This window comes from Amblyomma maculatum, chromosome 6 (assembly GCF_055883805.1).
Source record: "Amblyomma maculatum isolate TAMU_Amacu chromosome 6, ASM5588380v1, whole genome shotgun sequence".
NCBI classification, from domain to species: domain Eukaryota; kingdom Metazoa; phylum Arthropoda; class Arachnida; order Ixodida; family Ixodidae; genus Amblyomma; species Amblyomma maculatum.
In genome coordinates, this window is record NC_139349.1 from 103,694,615 (window position 1) to 103,711,698 (window position 17,084).

The 17,084-nt window shown below is 43.1% G+C and overlaps 1 pseudogene; it reads right to left on the bottom strand.

Annotated features, from left to right (window-relative positions):
- Positions 1-424: 424 nt before the first annotated feature.
- LOC146186470 (uncharacterized) lies at positions 425-5,391 on the bottom strand (annotated as a pseudogene).
- Between the last annotated feature and the right edge of the window lie 11,693 nt (positions 5,392-17,084).

Consider the following 17,084-nt stretch of genomic DNA (forward strand, 5'->3'; position numbering starts at 1 on the left):
AGGCATTAACTCTTATATTAGCACTCCCTGCAACCTCATCTGTCATTAGCATGTACAGTGCCATTATGACATAACTAAGTGTGCAACACTTTCTGGATTTGTGAGTGTAGTTTGAGACAATTGTGCTGATGTTATTGCATGCACTGCTTCCTGCAATTATTTTAATACATGAGTCATGTCTTTAAACAAAACAAATTAGTATGTGCTTGAAACCTCTAAGGATCCACCAAAATATGCCTCTCCTACTTACCCACCCTTTTCAATTTCAGAAGCAGCAAAGAGACAAAAGTGATGCCAAAGTGAAATTCTGACAGACTCGGAATCCAGTGAATGTAAAAGGGAATTATACAGCTAGAGAAGACTGTCCACCATCTTGCGGTTTGCCGAAATATACCTGTAGTTCCAAAACAAATTTTACAAACACTCACCTTTCAAGCATCCCTTCATATGAAAACTTGCTGCTCTTTGGGGTAAAGTGAATGACGAGGCTATGCAATGCTTCTGTTCTAGTCCATATGTTTGACCGGTGTGGGATGCATGCACAATGTCTTTCAGAAGATGTGGCGATTGCAAAATGGCTTTAATTCTGCAAAATGATTCTGAACCTGGAAAAAGAATAAAGAAATGTTACGAGATAAACTGTGCATAACAGAACACATTCTTTCCGCAGAAAGAAATGTGAATAGTAGACTTGGCTGACAACAAAATAAATTGGAAGCAAATATCAGTACAGCAACCAAGCTAAGACTGTAGGGTAAGAAACTGATTGAAGTTCCTTCAACTCGCATAATATGACTATTGTAGCCCATCACATACTTTTCAGTGTGTGTTGCAGGTTGCTCAGCTTATGCAACAAATTCCATATAGCAATTATGAAGAGTTATATTATCATACCCTCAGTCATCCAGTCTCGTTCAGGGATGGCCTCCTGGTAGCAAGAAGGGTGGAGTGAGTCTGGGTGGTAGTGCACATTGACTACATGTCTTAGTATTGTCAGCCATCTCGCCAGAAACAGCTTCTCATCACCACCACTGTTCGTAGCGCACCAGTATAAGTGGCGAATAATAGTCTTCTTCCAACCCAAAACAATAGTATGCTGCTTCAAGCAGTCCAACGCTGTCAACTTCGTCTTGAGCCCTATCAAAAGAAAGCCATTTTATAATGTGGTATGAAGAATAAGAGAGGTATAAACTAGTTTGTGCGCACTTAACTAGTAGCTTCCGCTGATGACTGACCTTTAGAAATGTGCCAAACATCAAACTGGTGGCGGTTTATGGGGTGGCAGCTTTTCATTAAAGCCTTGATCTCACTATGGCGGTCGGTCACCAAGCTTGATATCTTAATGCCTGCATCAAACAGGGGTTTCAATGCCCTTTCTAGGCCCTCCTTCTCCATCCTACTGCTTGAGGTGACTTCAGTAGACTGGGAAAAGAACAGGCAAAACATGAAATGAAATAAAGCAGCCAAATGCATAAACATACACGTGCCAGTTTACTAAACCTGCCCATGGTCGGATTTGAGCGATGGCGGTGTGCACTCCTGCATGATTGCTGCAAATACAATGGAAGCTCTTCTATCTTAATTTCTCTTTCTCTGCTGCTGCTGCTGCTGCTGCTAGGAGCACGATGGACCTAGCCTTTCCTGGCCGCTCGATTTTGTGGTGGCAGCCTGCCCACATAAGTTCTTGCCGAAATATAAAAAAAAGAATGCAGCGGGCTCATGTATTTCAATAGGTTCAAACTTGCTGATATATTTTCTTGAAAAAGCTGGCTACTAACAATTGTAAAGAGAGGATATTGCCCTCCCGTTTCATAATATCAGCAAGCGTTAGGGTGCGGGCTAGCTGGTTGCTGATTGTGGATTAAACAGCGCATATGTGTCCTCCATCTCAGCCTATCTCTATCTTCACGCTGTTTATACACCCTTATAAATTTAGGCTGCGTACATACATACTGAGGGATGGAGATGCTGCACTTTTATTTTATGTTCTCATCTCTTGAAGCATGTAGATACGACACAAGGCTGGCTCCCGACCTAATGAACAATCTAATACAAGCTTAGGTGAACGCAAGCATTGGGAAGGATAGACTCAAGAAGTGGAAATTTTTGCTTCCGATTAGCTGCGTAATGTGTGATTTCTCGAAGTGTGAGCTGCTTCAACAGTCCATAATCTAATAATATATGCATGGTAATTTTTCTGGCACTTATAAAAAAAATAGGCAAGTACTTTTTACGACACATGAAAAATATAAGCTGCCAGTGATTTAAAAGCACATGTTCAACTATGAAAAATTCCGAAGAAAAGTCCGACCAAAATCTGCTTTTCTCTTCCCGGAGTATTTAAAGCGTATACCAAAGGAACTAACAGAGTGAATGTTGTAACATTACATATACCAATCTGCTTCATGGAAGAGTGAAGATACTTAAAGCGAAGAGAGGTAATCATTATTAGTAGCAACACACTGGTACTCAGTAAACAAATGCCTTGCTGCACACATGTATTTATTCAACTCGAACTGACGTTTTCTTCTATGTGCGGCTTGACTACCGAGAACTGAGGCCATATGAACCCCTCATATAGACAAAACATGTTAGCAACAATAAGTTTAAATGCTGTACTGTATGCATCTTCAAGATTGGTGTTTTGACAAGGAACATCCTTTCAATTCAATGGAATAACAAAAGATCCTAACCTGAACAAGCTCAATGTGCAGTACTTTGTTCAAAGTGGGGTCCATGAGTGAGCAGACGAAAAAATCTGCAGAGTGCCCAGGGGAATCACACCCGCCATCACCCGCCAAAGACAGAGGCTTGCTTCTTAATGGTTCCATGAGTTTTCACTGCTCTGACCGCTATATCTGAAACAGAAACCAGAATAAACGACCCAGATTTATGAAAGCACTATGTAAAACCCGTGACAAGGACAAGCTGTGGAGTTTATTTCAAGGTATTCATACTGCCTTCAAAAATGCTGCTCTTTCAAAATAAACCGACGAGTAATTGCTGCTAAATGAGGCCTTTTGTCTACTTGGTTGATACCAGCGCTTGGTTTGAACTGGAAGGACGTACCTCCAAATTCACATCTTGAGAGGGCATTGTCCGTGCTCGTACATGCAGTATACATTTCTTCCTTTCACGATTATAACAGCATAAATATATAGAAAACTTTATCAAATTGTGTCTATGCTTAGCATTTAACCAAATGTACCAAGTCATGTTATGCAATGGAGACTGAGAAAGTCCTAATAGTCGTTGACGGCTCACTCATTTTATGAGGTAAAAGTCCTAACCAGTCTCCTATCTGACCTGTGCTTTAATACTCTTGCTGAAAACCATAAAGTGTATATTGAAACGCTAGGGATAATTGAAATGCTGTAAATTCTTTTCTGTAAATATCTGCCTCAATGGGCAAAACCTGTTTATCACAGCTGTTTCAAAACGAGGTAACAATGTCACTGTAGATTTCATTTCCTTGCTTTGATGTTTCCAGTGTGTGGCTGTTTTATTTAGTAACAGAAAATTTTAAACAGAGCCAGATGTCAAACACAGATGGGAGTTACCTTTGTGCAGCTTTGGGACTCTGCTTTAAGAGTAGTAGCTGGACTCAGAACTTTTGAATTATTTTCCGCCTAAACTTGCTATAAGAGTTTAAACCTTCAGTATGCACAAACATCTTTTCATACGAACCTGCTGCACTGCTGGAATAAGGTTGTACCGTTGAACCTCAAAATACTGAGTTTTCTGCAGCCTTGCACTCTCATCACCGACGTGAGCCTCATGATCTTAGTAGGGCTGCTGCCAGTGAAAAGGATTGCAGAGCAGAAGAGGATATTCCCCACCGTCTTGTCGCCAATTACTGGCTGGCTGTACCATCTCTTCATGCGAGCAGGAGATATGGAACAAGTTATGGTATCAGCAATCATAGTCCCAGATGCCACAATCCTGACGTCACTGCCCTTTGCTCCACAGACGTGGCAAATACTGAGCAAGGCGATAAGATTTGTGTGAAACACAATATATTTTTTTTTGTCATGTGTATCTCGCTCTTGAGGAAAATCCAGTGGATGTAACCTGCACAATTTCGAATGCACACTGCATGGTAAGGACATTGTTTTAGGTTAAGCCAATACATCCCTGCCCATGGATGCTTCAAAAATATATCAACTTATACTCTGATTCACTGCCCTGTACATCACAAATGTATGATATGCGTCCACAGTTTGCTTTCGCAATATGGAAAGGCTTGTTTTAGAGTAAACCTTGGTGATATATAAAACAACTTAAATCTGGAAGTTGCATCAGAACAACTGCTTGTACAGTATCATGAACATAAAGACCAGGCCTTATAAAAGACTCTGTATGCACTATTTACTAATATATATATATATATATATATATTTTTTTTTTTTAAAAAGGTAATTTTTCTGAGCAACAGAAAAAGTTGTTTCAGGGATAAACTAAGAAAAAATTGCACCTGTTAATTTCATACGCTTGTTTAAAAGCAAGCATTATTGTGCAGTAGTATATTGCAGCACTTTTGTTGTAATGGTGTGCAAAAAAAAACACCCCAGTGATATACTATCCTTACTGCTGTTATATACCCTCTTCATACCTAAGTACATGTCAGGATAATTGAAAGATATGTATATAATCTGAATGTTGCTTACCGCACACAAGAAAATTTACGTCCATAAGACCGAACGTACATTTTTATGACCTTAATTCCTCAATTCTGAGTTGTACTACATTTTAAGCATTTGGAAACATGCAACAGGCTAGCAGACCAGCCATGCAACTAATATCTCCGGTGTCCGTACCATTGTATGTAGAGATTGGAGGTTTCGGTTATTATTTCCTGAGAATTCGGCTGACTTTTTTCGGTGTTTATTTGCAAACACAACTTCGGGTTTGTTTTTTTTTTTTTTTTTTGCTAATATTATTCTCTGCTGAAGAAATATTAGTTAGTTTGTTTTTTGCGGTGAGATAAAGTGTACATTGTGTGTACAGTGAGTGTAGTGTACATTTTGGTTTTTGCAGGTTGTTTTATGCACTTGTATTTAATGTACAGTAGGTAATATATACAGCTACAAACACGGAAGAAAATGATATTGCCATGACGAAAATTAGCGTTAAGACAAAATGATTATATAAAAGATAAATTCACATGTTCGACAAAGGAGTAGCGGAAATAATATTTATTACGGCTAAATTTTTGCATAAGCCATATTACTTAAACAACAAACACACTTCTCTCAGCTTGTGTCTGAGAAGTGTCACATGGCAAGAAACTGGCGGGCTTTAGTCTCTGCGATTTCCTGGATACATTTGGGCTGCAAATTCTCTGCTCTGTCCTTCGCCCTTCGGAGTGCCTGCCTCGCCGCAGGCGCCCATTCTCGAACGATTGGCATCTTTATGATGGTCGGGAAGCATGGCTGCCATTCTTTCCCCATTCGTCAGACCATGAACAATTCCTCAAAACCCTCAACCGTTGTACTTACACCAAAGATCCCAATGTCTCACATTATGCCTCTGGATTGAACAATGTTGTAATGTTCTCCCGGTATCGAGAGTTCACGGTGTGCATCAAAAGGTACTGACCTTTTTCGGTTTAAACCGAACCTTCTAAAATGCTTTCGGCGTACCTTCATTGGTGGTTTTCGGTTTAAACCGAAAAGTCCAATCCGTAATTACATGTGCAGCATTTTGTAACATCATCAATGAATGACTAAGCTTTTTGCACATATCTTGAGCAGGCAGTTGTCGCATATCTCTGTCATTCATTTGGGCAGTAAATGCGTTAAAACACTGAAGTCAGCTTTAATGCTAGTTTTCATGCAGTTGTCCGCACATGAGAAAATGATTTCGCTAAAACATGTTTTCGGGCAATTTGGTGTCTTCGTAACGACAGCAAATGAATTCATAACAGCAGCATTTTCATCTCTTGTGTTTGTGTCACTTTGCTGCCTTCATCATCATCATCATCATCATCATCATCATCATCATCATCATCATCATCATCATCATCATCATCATCATCATCATCATCATCAGCCTGATTATACCCACTGCAGGGCGAAGGCATCTCCCATATTTCTCCACTTAACCCGGTTCTGTGCTAGCTGCATCCACTTGACCCCTGCGAACTTCTTAATCCCATCCGCCCACCTAACATTCTGCCGCCCCCTGCTACGCTTTCCTTCCCTTGGAATCCAATTTGTTACCCTCAGCGACCATCGGTTATCCTCTCTTGGCACTACATGTCCTGCCCATGTCCATTTCTTCTTAATTTCTACTTGAATGTCGGTAACTTGAGTTATTTCTCTGACCCATCTGCACGCTTTCTATCTCATAATGTTACCCCTACCATTTTTCGTTCCATAGCCCTCTGGGTTGTCCTCAACTTAAGTAGAACTCTCTTGGTTAGCCTCCACGTTTCAGCCCCATAGGTCAGTATATAGGCAAGATGCAACTGTTGTATACTTTCCTCTTGAGCGATACCGGTAAGCTGCTAGTCATAATCTGCGAGTGCTTGCCAAATGCGCTCCGTCCCAATCGTATTCTTCTTGTTATTTCCTTTTCGTGGTCCGGATCTGCAGTTACTACCTGTCCTAAGTAGACATATTCTCCTACTACTTCCAGTATTTCGCTACCTAATGTAAACTGCTGTTCCTTCCCGAGGCTGTTGAACATTACCTTAGTCTTCTCCATATTGATTTTCAAGCCTACCTTTCTACGTTTCCTGTCTAGGTCATCAATCATTATTTGCAGTTCATCCCCCGAGTTGCTTAGCAAGGCAATGTCATCAGCAAATCGCAGATTACTGAGGTATTCTCCATCTACCCTTATCCCTAACTGCTCCCATTCCAAGTCTCTGAATACTTCCTCTAAACAAGCTGTGAATAGTGCTGGGGAGATTGTGTCTCCTTGCCTAACACCTTTCTTTATGGGAATTTTGTTACTTTATTTATGCAGAACTATGGTTGCTGTGCAGCCACTATATATATATATATATATTCCAGCACTTTCACGTACGGCTCGTCTACCCCCTGATTTCGCAATGCCTGCATCACCGCCGAGGTTTCAACTGAGTCAAATGCTTTTTCGTAATCAATGAATGCTATGTATAAGGGCTGGTTATATTCCGAGCATTTTTCTATCACCTGATTGAGGGTATGGATATGATCGATAGTAGAGTACCGTTTCCGAAACCCTTCTTCATCCTTTGCTTGATTGCAGTCTAAGGTTGTCCTGATTCTATTAGCGATTACCTTATTAAATACCTTATACGTAACAGACAGTAAGCTGATTGGCCAGTAATTTTTAAGGTCCTTAGAGTCCCCTTTCTTGTGAATGAGGATAATGTTTGCATTCTTCCATGGTTCCGGTACCGTCGATGACACCAGGCACTGCGTATACAGGGTGGCCAGTTTTTTTAGCACGATATCCCCCCCGTCCTTCAGCAAATCTGTAGTTATCTGATCCTCTCCAGCTGATTTCCCCCTTTTCATAGTTTCTAGTGCTTTCTTGACCTTGTCCTTCGTCACTGGTGGAACGTCTGACTCTTTTTCCCCACCGCCAATCTCATTACAGTCCTGACTACTTTGGCTACTGTAGAGATCTGTATAGAACTCCTCGGCTACTTTGACTATCTTTTCCATATTAGTGATGACGTTGCCCGCCTTGTCCCTTATCGCATACATCTGGTTTTTGCCTATGCTCAATTTCTTCTTTACCGCTTTAAGGCTTCCCCCGTTCGTTACAACATGCTCAATTTTCTCCATGTTATACTTCCTTATATCGGCCACCTTGCGCTTATTGATTAGCTTTGATATCTCGGCCAATTCTATCTGGTTTGTTGGATTTGAAGCTTTCATATTCTGGCATTTCTTAATCAAATCTTTCATCTCCTTAGACAGCTTAACGGTATCCTCTCTAACTATCCTGCCGCCTACTTCTACAGCGCACTCAGTAATGATATCTCTGAAGTCACTGTTCATTGCTTCTAGGGTAATGTCGCCATCCTCGGTTAGAGCTGAATATCTATTCTGTAGCGAGATCCTGAACTCTTCTGCTCTCACCGCTAATTCGTTGATGGGTTTCTTTCTTACTAATCTGTTGCGTTCCTTCTTCAGATTTAGGCTAATTCGGGACCTCACCATCCTGTGGTCACTGCATCGCACTTTCCCGATTACCTCTACATCTTGCATAATGGGAGGGTTGAACACATTATGAAGTCGATTTCATTTTAGTCTCTCCGTTAGGACTTTTCCATGTCCATTTCCGGTTCTTCCGTTTGCTGAAGAAGGTATTCATGATTCGTAAGTTATTGCGCTCAGCAAACTCAACTATTAACTCCCCCCTGCTATTCCTAGAACCAATGCCATAGTCACCTACTGCCTTGTCTCCTGCCTGTTTTTTCCCTACCTTGGCATTGAAATCGCCCATTAGTACAGTATATTGCGTCTTTACTTTTCGCATTGCCGATTCTACATCTTCATAGAAGCTTTCAACTGCCTGGTCATCATAACTACATGTAGGTGCATAGGCCTGTACAACCTTCATTTTATACCGCTTATTAAGCCTAATTACGATGCCTGCAACCCTCTCATTAATACTATAGAATTCATCTATATTACCCGCTATATACTTATTGACAAGGAAACCTACTCCTAGTTGTCGCCTCTCTGGTAAGCCTCGATAGCACAGTACATGCTCATCCTTCAGAACAGTATATGCCCATTCGGCCTCCTAACCTCACTAAGCCCTATGACATCCCATTTCATGCCCTCTAGTTCCTCTAACAGCACTGCTAAGCTAGCTTCACACTAGCTAGGGTTCTAGCATTAAACGTTGCCAGGGTCAGTTTCCAATGGCGGCCTGTCCAGCGGAGCCAGGCTTTCTCAGCACCCCCTGCTGCGTCACAGGTCTGACCGCCGCCGTGGTCAGTTGTTCCGCAGCCGCTGGTGACTGAGGGCCGGGGTTTTGTGGAGCTTATCATAGGAGGTTGCGGCCAATTACTGCAACAGGGTGGCCAACTCCTGTTCTGGTGAGGGAGTGCGTTGCCGAAGGTGTTCACCGGCATCAGGTCGCACCCCAAACCTGTTTATGCAATTCCATCGACACGCGGATTTTTCTTTTTTTTCATCCGGTGGGGAATTGCGCGGCACCGGGATTTGAACCCCGGTCCTCTTGCATGCGAAGCGGATGTTCTACCGCTACGCCACCGCTGCACCTCAATGAATGAAAAAATTAATTCAGTTGGAAGTGCCCAGAATGGGAGCTAAGCTAAGTAAGCTGTTTCCTCAACTCTGCTATAAAAATTGACTACAGGGGTTTGGTTGGCAACAACATGTTGGCCAAGTCCTGTCTACCTGTATTTGTGTTCTCTTGTCCTCATTAGTGCACCTGTCAAAATATTTCCCTCCGATGTACATGCTGGTTTATTCTATCAGCAGCTTTCTGCCTGAGTCTTCACAGTGTAGCGCAAATTATTTGCTTGCAATGAATGTTTTATTACGAAAAAAATTAATTTCTTTCTGCCAACATTACTTCATGCCTTAGGATGTGTAATTTTGTTAACGTTGTTTTTCGCCAATTTTTATTACAGAAGGAGCCTCCTTTGACCGCCTGCATTATTAAATCAGATGGCAAATTGAGCCTATTTGTTGACATGCAGCAAGTTTCTTTTTTTTTTTTTTTGAGGTGTCATCCCTCCTCGCAGGGGTGGCAGCTCTCTTTGCGTCATTTTGGGTTTTCCATAATACCCAAAAAGGCTCATATAACCTTGACATTTATTGAACATGCCTACGTTTATATGGCCTATACACAAAGCCTGAGTGAAGGCCCTTGACGTCACGAATTTCTACAATGGCCATTGCCAGATAAGGTTTCGTTTGGTTTCAGAGATTTAACGTCCCAAAGCGAGTCAGGCTATGAGAGACGCCGTAGCGTAGGACTTCGGAAAGTTCGACCACTTGGGGTTCTTTAACGTGCACTGACATCCCACAGCACACGGGAGCCTTGCTCTTCGCCTGCATCGAGAAGCGGCCGCCGAGGCAGGGATTTGATCCGGCATCCTTGGGCACAGTAGTCGAGCGCTCTAACCACTGCGCCACCCCTGCGGGTTATCACATAAGGACTGTTGGAACTATATATATTGTAAATATGTGTATATGTTGTAATTATTGAAGGCACTGTTTCAGTACAGTGCCTTTAATTTTGCTCAAGTATTCACTCTAGAACAGAAAGCTGTAAATTTAGATTTACATGAATGCACTGCTTTTAAAGTTAGCCCCCAGATGTAAAGTATACTCCCATGGAGCCAAAATGCCACCTTGTAAGTACGAAAAAATGGCAGTGGCTGATCTCAGGCATGTCAGGTTATATGTAGCGAAAGCTACGGTATTCCTATTTACGTCTAGTTGTTTTGCTTGTCGTCATGGCTACGTGTTAGACTTTACAGACGAGACATGCGGTGAATGTGGCACGTTAAACTTTATTGATTGCCAGAAAGACGGCCCTATGATCCCTAAAGTGACACGCGGCCGTCTCGATGATTCCGACACAGTACTCTGACTTGTCGGTTAGTCTTTGGTATGCAAAATAGATGGCTGAGCCCCATTGCGTGGTCTGCGTTGGGGAATTACTGGCCAAGTCCACGTCGAACCTATATTTCATGTGAGTGCCAAGGGAGTCTTGATCCCTGTCAAAGTCCCCCAGTGTCACACACATTTCGTCCACCGTTCCACGGGTTGGTATACACGTGACCACTACATGCATGCCACTACTTATCGGCGTCAAGTTCTTATGCCACAGTCGTTCATACACGTCATGCGCAAGCCGAATGGATTGTTCGCGAAACTGTCAAGAAACATATTGTTGCTGTTGGATACCATGCTAACTTCGTGAAATTTTTGTACTCCAAACCGAACCCGTGTTCTGAGATAAGTAAATTTTTTTTACTCATTTGAGTGCTTAAATACCTCTCAGCGTACAAGAGTACAATAGTTTGATATTTACTCCTTCCTGAGAAAAAAAATTCAAAAAACACCGCTGCCCTTAGAGAAGTAAAATTATTAGTCATTTGAGAACCTCACATACCTCTATTTGCACGAGAGTAAATCAGTTTCATATCAACTCCTTCACGGGGAATATTTACTTGGAAAAGAACTCTCTTCCTGAGAGAAGTATAATTATTACTCCTTTGAGCACCTGAAGTCCTTCCGCGAGAGTAAAGCAGATACTCCTTTATTGGGGTTACAAAACACCTTTTAGAGTGCACGCTATAGGCCGCGATCCATTGACCCCTGTTTGGGTGGTTGTGAGTTTACAGTGTGCGTATTATAAATATCATTTGCTTATGCCAACAATTGTAACATAATTCATGACTGCCAAGTTATATGAATGATAGGGGTCTTAGATAATATATGACGATGAATATTAGTAATGTTTACTAGCGCAAAGGCATCTGAGAATAAAGAGCGCCTGAAGCTGACACTGGACTGTTAGTATGTGAAACATCTGAAGGTCACGAGAGCTGTGAATGTAAAAAGAAAACAATCCACTGTAAATGGGTGGAAACAATCAGAAATCTTACGACATGAAACGATGCGATCGCCTGGTGAAGAAAAAGGTAAATGTTTAAATTGAAGAATGTTGCAGGGTTTGCCATGACAAGAGGGCGGAAAAATTCTCACCGTGCTTGGCTACGGAGCCCTTTTGTCTATACCAAGAAACCCTTTAACCTAATGTACTATAGGCATCTAATGAAACGCGAACAGCGGAACGCGTGACGATAGGCCCAACTGAGGCCATCTGCCTGTCGTTATCAGAGAGTGGCTCGAATTTCCGGTTCGCAATAGTTTGCTTGTAATTTCTTTTGTGTCCGTTTTCTTGTTTTGCCACTGAAGCGCCACATTTACACCGATTAAAGGACTCTGCTGTCGGAACATTGCCGCAGTGTACAACGTCCTCACGGGGCAATGCATCACAAGCAACCCTCTATTTTCGAAGCTCTGTTTAGACGGCGAGCTTTCCCAACATCAAAGCTTCCTCTAGAGACTCCTCTCTTCTCATCAGATGACCAAAGTAGCTAAGCTTTAACTTTAGAATTTGACCCTCCAATGAGCAGTCAGGGTTTATAGTCGATAATATCGACTGATTTGATCTTCTGGCAGTCCAAGGAACTCTCAAGAGTCTCCGCCAAAATGGATACTAGCTGCATGCATTGCAAAGATGAGAGAGAGAGAGAGAGAGAGAGAGAGAGAGAGAGAGAGAGAGAGAGAGAAAAAAAACTTTTAATGAGCATAATAATCAGTAAGAATTCGCAGGAGCTGTGTGGTCGGTGCCCCTAGTCCAGGGCTCCGCTGGCAGCAGCTGACTTGCGGACTAGCTGGATAATCCAGGCTTGCTGGTCCAAGTTGTCGCTGGTCAGGGCCGCCTCTCACTGCTCGTGTGTCGGGCATGGCACTAGTAACGTTGGGTCAGGTTTGTCCTGGCATTCCCAAGAGATGTGATAGAGTGTGGGGCTTGCACCGCACCAAGGACAGTAACTCGTGTATTTTGTTGGGCTTATCTTATTTAAAATGTGAAGATTAGGGAATGTGTTTGTATTTTTCTCCAGTCTATAGCGTCCGAGGAAGGAAGTTGTTTGTGTGGTGGTGAGAAAATTCTTCTTTCTAACCGTAGGTGTTCCAGCCTGTCGCCGTAGGGTCCTAGGAGAGGGGTGGGGTAGGGATGGGGATCCGCCTGGTTTGTGAGAGCTCGGGCTAGATCATTCGCTACCTCATTTCCTTCTAGGCCTTCGTGTCCAGGTGTCCATGTAATTGCGTGCGTCTGGGAGATGGAACGTAATATTGCACACGCTCTTCTGTGAGGTTTTCCGGCCAGGTAGTCCCTGCAGGCTGGTTGGGAGTCCGTCACTACGTGTGATGACTTCTTTTGGTGGTCTTGTGTTTTTATGGTGACGGTTATTGCCAGTGATTCCGCTTCCGCAGGATCCTTGGCATAGATCGAAGCCTGAATAATTGGCCTCTTCTGGTGGTCAACTGCAGCTATTGTGAACTTGCCAGGCTCGCCGTAAGCCGCGTAGACAACTTCCGCGTCTTTAGACAATTGTTTTTCCAATGATTTGGCTCTGGCTTTCCTTCGACCCTTCTGTAACTCATGGTGCATGTGCTTGGGTATCGGGTTCACATAGATGTTGTTTCTTGTGAATGTCAGAATTTGTAATTTGATCTCAGAAGTTCTTAGTGCCCGCCATAGCCCTAGTTTTGACAGGATTTCCCTACCCGCCTGCGTTGTTGTTAGGCGTTGTTTCTGACTCTCTAGAACCGCCTCCTTGAGCTCCTCGAAGTTGTTGTGCGGCTCCGAGTGCCCAAAGACGTTCCGTTGATGTTGTTGGCGGGAGGTTTAGGGCCGTTTTATAGGCTCCTCTTATGATAGTGTCAATGGCCCTTTTATCAGTGATTCTAATTTCGTGATATGGGAGCCCGTAGGTAATCCTGCTAACGACTAGGGCTTGTACTAGGCGGAGGGTGTCCTCCTCCCTCATCCCTTTCCGGTGCCAGGTCACCCTTCTAATCATTCTGGAAATTTGGTTGACTGTGGTTTTGAGTGTTTTGATTGTATAATCCACTCTCAAATTGCTTTGCAGCCACAGCTCCAAAACTCTGATCTTGTCCTTCTCTTGAATTGTCTGGTCTCCTAGAGAGAGCTGAATTTCTCCTGGGGACTTGTAATTTCTTCTGTGTATGATAAGTTCGGATTTTTCTGGGGAGCATTGAAGACCGCTCTCCCCGGCAAATTCCTCGACTAGGTCTATAGCGGCTTGCAGAGCTTCTTTTTGCGCCAAGGATCCCTGAGTAGCCCAGATGGTGATGTCGTCCGCGTATAAAGTGAAGCCAATATCAGTGCGGGTCAACAGTTTTTTTGATAAATTTATCATTGCTATGTTAAATAGCATTGGAGAGATTATAGAACCCTGCGGTGTACCTTTGTTCGGCATGGGTACTTTTGGTGATCGGATCTCTCCAATTCCTATGGTGGCTGTGCGATCTGAGAGGAAAGCCTTCACGTATTTGAAGATTTTCTCCCCGCAGTTGATGTTGTTTAATTCGTGCAATATGGTTTGGTGGCCAATGTTGTCGAATGCTCCTTTGAGATCTAGTGGCAGAATGAAATTTTCGCCTTTTCGGGGTATGGTGTTGATGACTTCTTCCCTAATCCGGAGGAAAGCATCTTGCGTGCAGAGTCCCTTGCGGAAGCCCAGCATGCAGGAAGGAAAGATGTTGTTTTCGTCGATGTAATTTTGGAGCCTGAGGTGGACTACTATTCCATAGAGTTTTCCCAGGCAAGAAGTGAGGGAGATAGGACGGAGACTCTCCACAGCCGGTGGCTTTCCAGCCTTTGGTATGGTGATGATATCCGCGTGTCTCCAAGTTGATGGGACCTGTCCCTTCTCCCACAGTTCTTCGTTGATGTACTTACTTCGGTAGGTCTTGCAGATGTTCGGTGCTTAAGTTCCTAATCATGGCGTAGGTGACTTTGTCTCCTCCAGGGGCAGTGTTTCTTGTAAATGTACAGGCGAATGAGTAGACCTCCGTCAGTGTTATGGGGGAGTCATAACTCATAACTCATAACGCAAACTAGTGCATTTGTCTTAATTTGTACTAAAAGAGGCTATACTCATGATGTTAAAAAGAAACATACTACATGACGGTTCTTGTTTCCATCTTGTCATTCTCTACTACTCTTCTTAAGCCTCGGCAGTTTGTATTCGGGTGGAATTATTTATTAAACTGCCAAGTGGTTGCCTGTAAACGTACAACTGCCAGCTTAAGGGGAACATGACTGCTGTTTTCTGTGCCAGTGACAACATATTTTAAATGCAGCGTTCTTTGCATTAAAGCTAAACTGGTTTACTTGCAGCATAATGATACTGTGCACACCACTACACTTCTATGAAGATAGTGTGACACTGTATTGTTATGAGAATTAAACCAATTGAGAGCTTAATGAAATATGTTTAATGTACAAATAATTCAAAACCGTTTTACAGATTTCAACTTCACATGGAGTCAAGAGACACCAAGGAGTGAACCACCTGAAAGTTGTGAAGCTGTCGGTCAGGGCGGCTGTGACATACAGGACAACGGTCACAGAGAAAGTGCTTCACAACAGCTTTCCTCCCAAAGCAATCTTGCTGTTTCAAAACAGCCTGATAACCGCCGACGCAAGGCAACGGTGCTGACTCCAGCTGCTCCACAAAAGGCTGTTCTTGCTACGGAGCTCACTGCTCGGCTGCAGGCTGCGTCAGCCGAGAACAAAAGGAAAAGGACAGAGCATCTCCTTAAAATGAAGCACATGAAAGCTGAACATGAGCTTCACGTCAGGAATTCAGTTGAGTTGCATGAGCTGCAAAAAGCGACCGAAAAATTCAAACAAGAGCTACTAAAGCTGCAAATTGCTGCTTTGAAGGAAGGAAACAGAGTGAAAATAAAATTTCACATTTTTTTTTAATTTTTCGTTCAGACTGCCAAGTTCTGTGTGAAATGGTGCCGAATAATGTTTCCTCTTGCTCTGGAACCAGTTTGAGAGTCCGCAGGAAATGGCTGCGATTGTGGTTGTGGCTGTGGCTGTTGGATGTTGCAGGTGTTTGCATGCAACAGGGCTGGAGGCATTTCCTCTGCACCACGACAGCGGCCAAAATTGTGCAGTGCGTCACAAGTTGTGATAACTACCGCCGACATTGTGGTGTATATTTGGAGTTTCAGGTGAAGGCACGAGAACCTCCTCTTCCAGATGCCAAATGCCCTTTCTACAGTGTTCCTTGTCCTGATCTGCGCCTTGTTGTACCTAAATAAAAAAAAAAGCATTGTATTGCTCATAGGATTTATCATGTTATGGTGAGGTGACAGTTTTCCCAGGTAGTCTCATCTTACCGGTAGTCCGGGCTGCCTCGTTGTCCGGATTCCCTCACAGGTGTCATGAGGTAAGGGCGGGACGCATATCCCATGTCTCTAAGAAGTATCCCAGGGATGGCACGTTCCTCGTAGAGGAATCTTGCATGGCTATTATCAAAGATTTTGCTGTCATGGGCAGACCAAGGCCAACTTGATACTACATTCAAAAATTCCAATTTGGGTCCAGTTATCGCCTGCATGAAATGTGAAAAAAAAAAAAATGCCCCATTAACTATTTACACACAGCAGTTTGTCGTGATCACTAGTGCAATGCTGCAAAACATGCCACACAAGGAAGTCGCATTATGAATCAGTAATCTTTACCAAATTATAAAATCGACATAGGAGGTTGCAATAAAACTTTGTAGCAGTGTTCTTGTTTCTTACGTCTGGAATGAGCAAGTATGTGATATGAACATAGCATTCCTTTGTTTCTATTTAACTATGCGAACAATAACCCCCCAAGGCGGATTATTTCTTTTTCTCATTATCGGTCCCCTATCTAGTTTGCATTCGTATCACTACACCCCCCCCCCCCCCCCCCCCCGGTCTAAACCCCGATTAAAAAGAAACATGCCAGCATGCATAGTAAAAATGGTAATGAAGTGCCACAGGTTGGAAGTATACTTACCTGCGCATTGAAGGAGAAATATCCCTTCCGGGAGATCTTCGGCTGAGATACATTGACAAGGTCACCGGTGAGGACTTGGAAGGTCCCGGCACTGTAAAAGCGGAGGGCGATGAGCAGTCGCAGCAGCCCAGTCGGAAAAAACAACAGAAAATTTTCTGATGTTACGACAGAATTTCTGTGCGGTTTTTGACGGGAAACCTGTTGTGACAACAGAACATTCTGTAGTAACATCAGAAATTTCTGTAGTTACAACAGAGAAGTGCTACAGAACTACAGACAACAGAAATATACTACAGAAAAACTACAGAACTACAGCAAAGTACTACAGAACTACAGAAAAGTACTACAGAACTACAGAAAAATTTGATGGTTACGACAGAACTACAGGATATTTTGTCGTATTTTTGACACAGTTCTGTAGTTTTTTTCGGCTGGGAGTGGTGGCACAGGGCTGCCTCGTCCATCAGGGTAGCGGTGCAGCGGCAGCATGG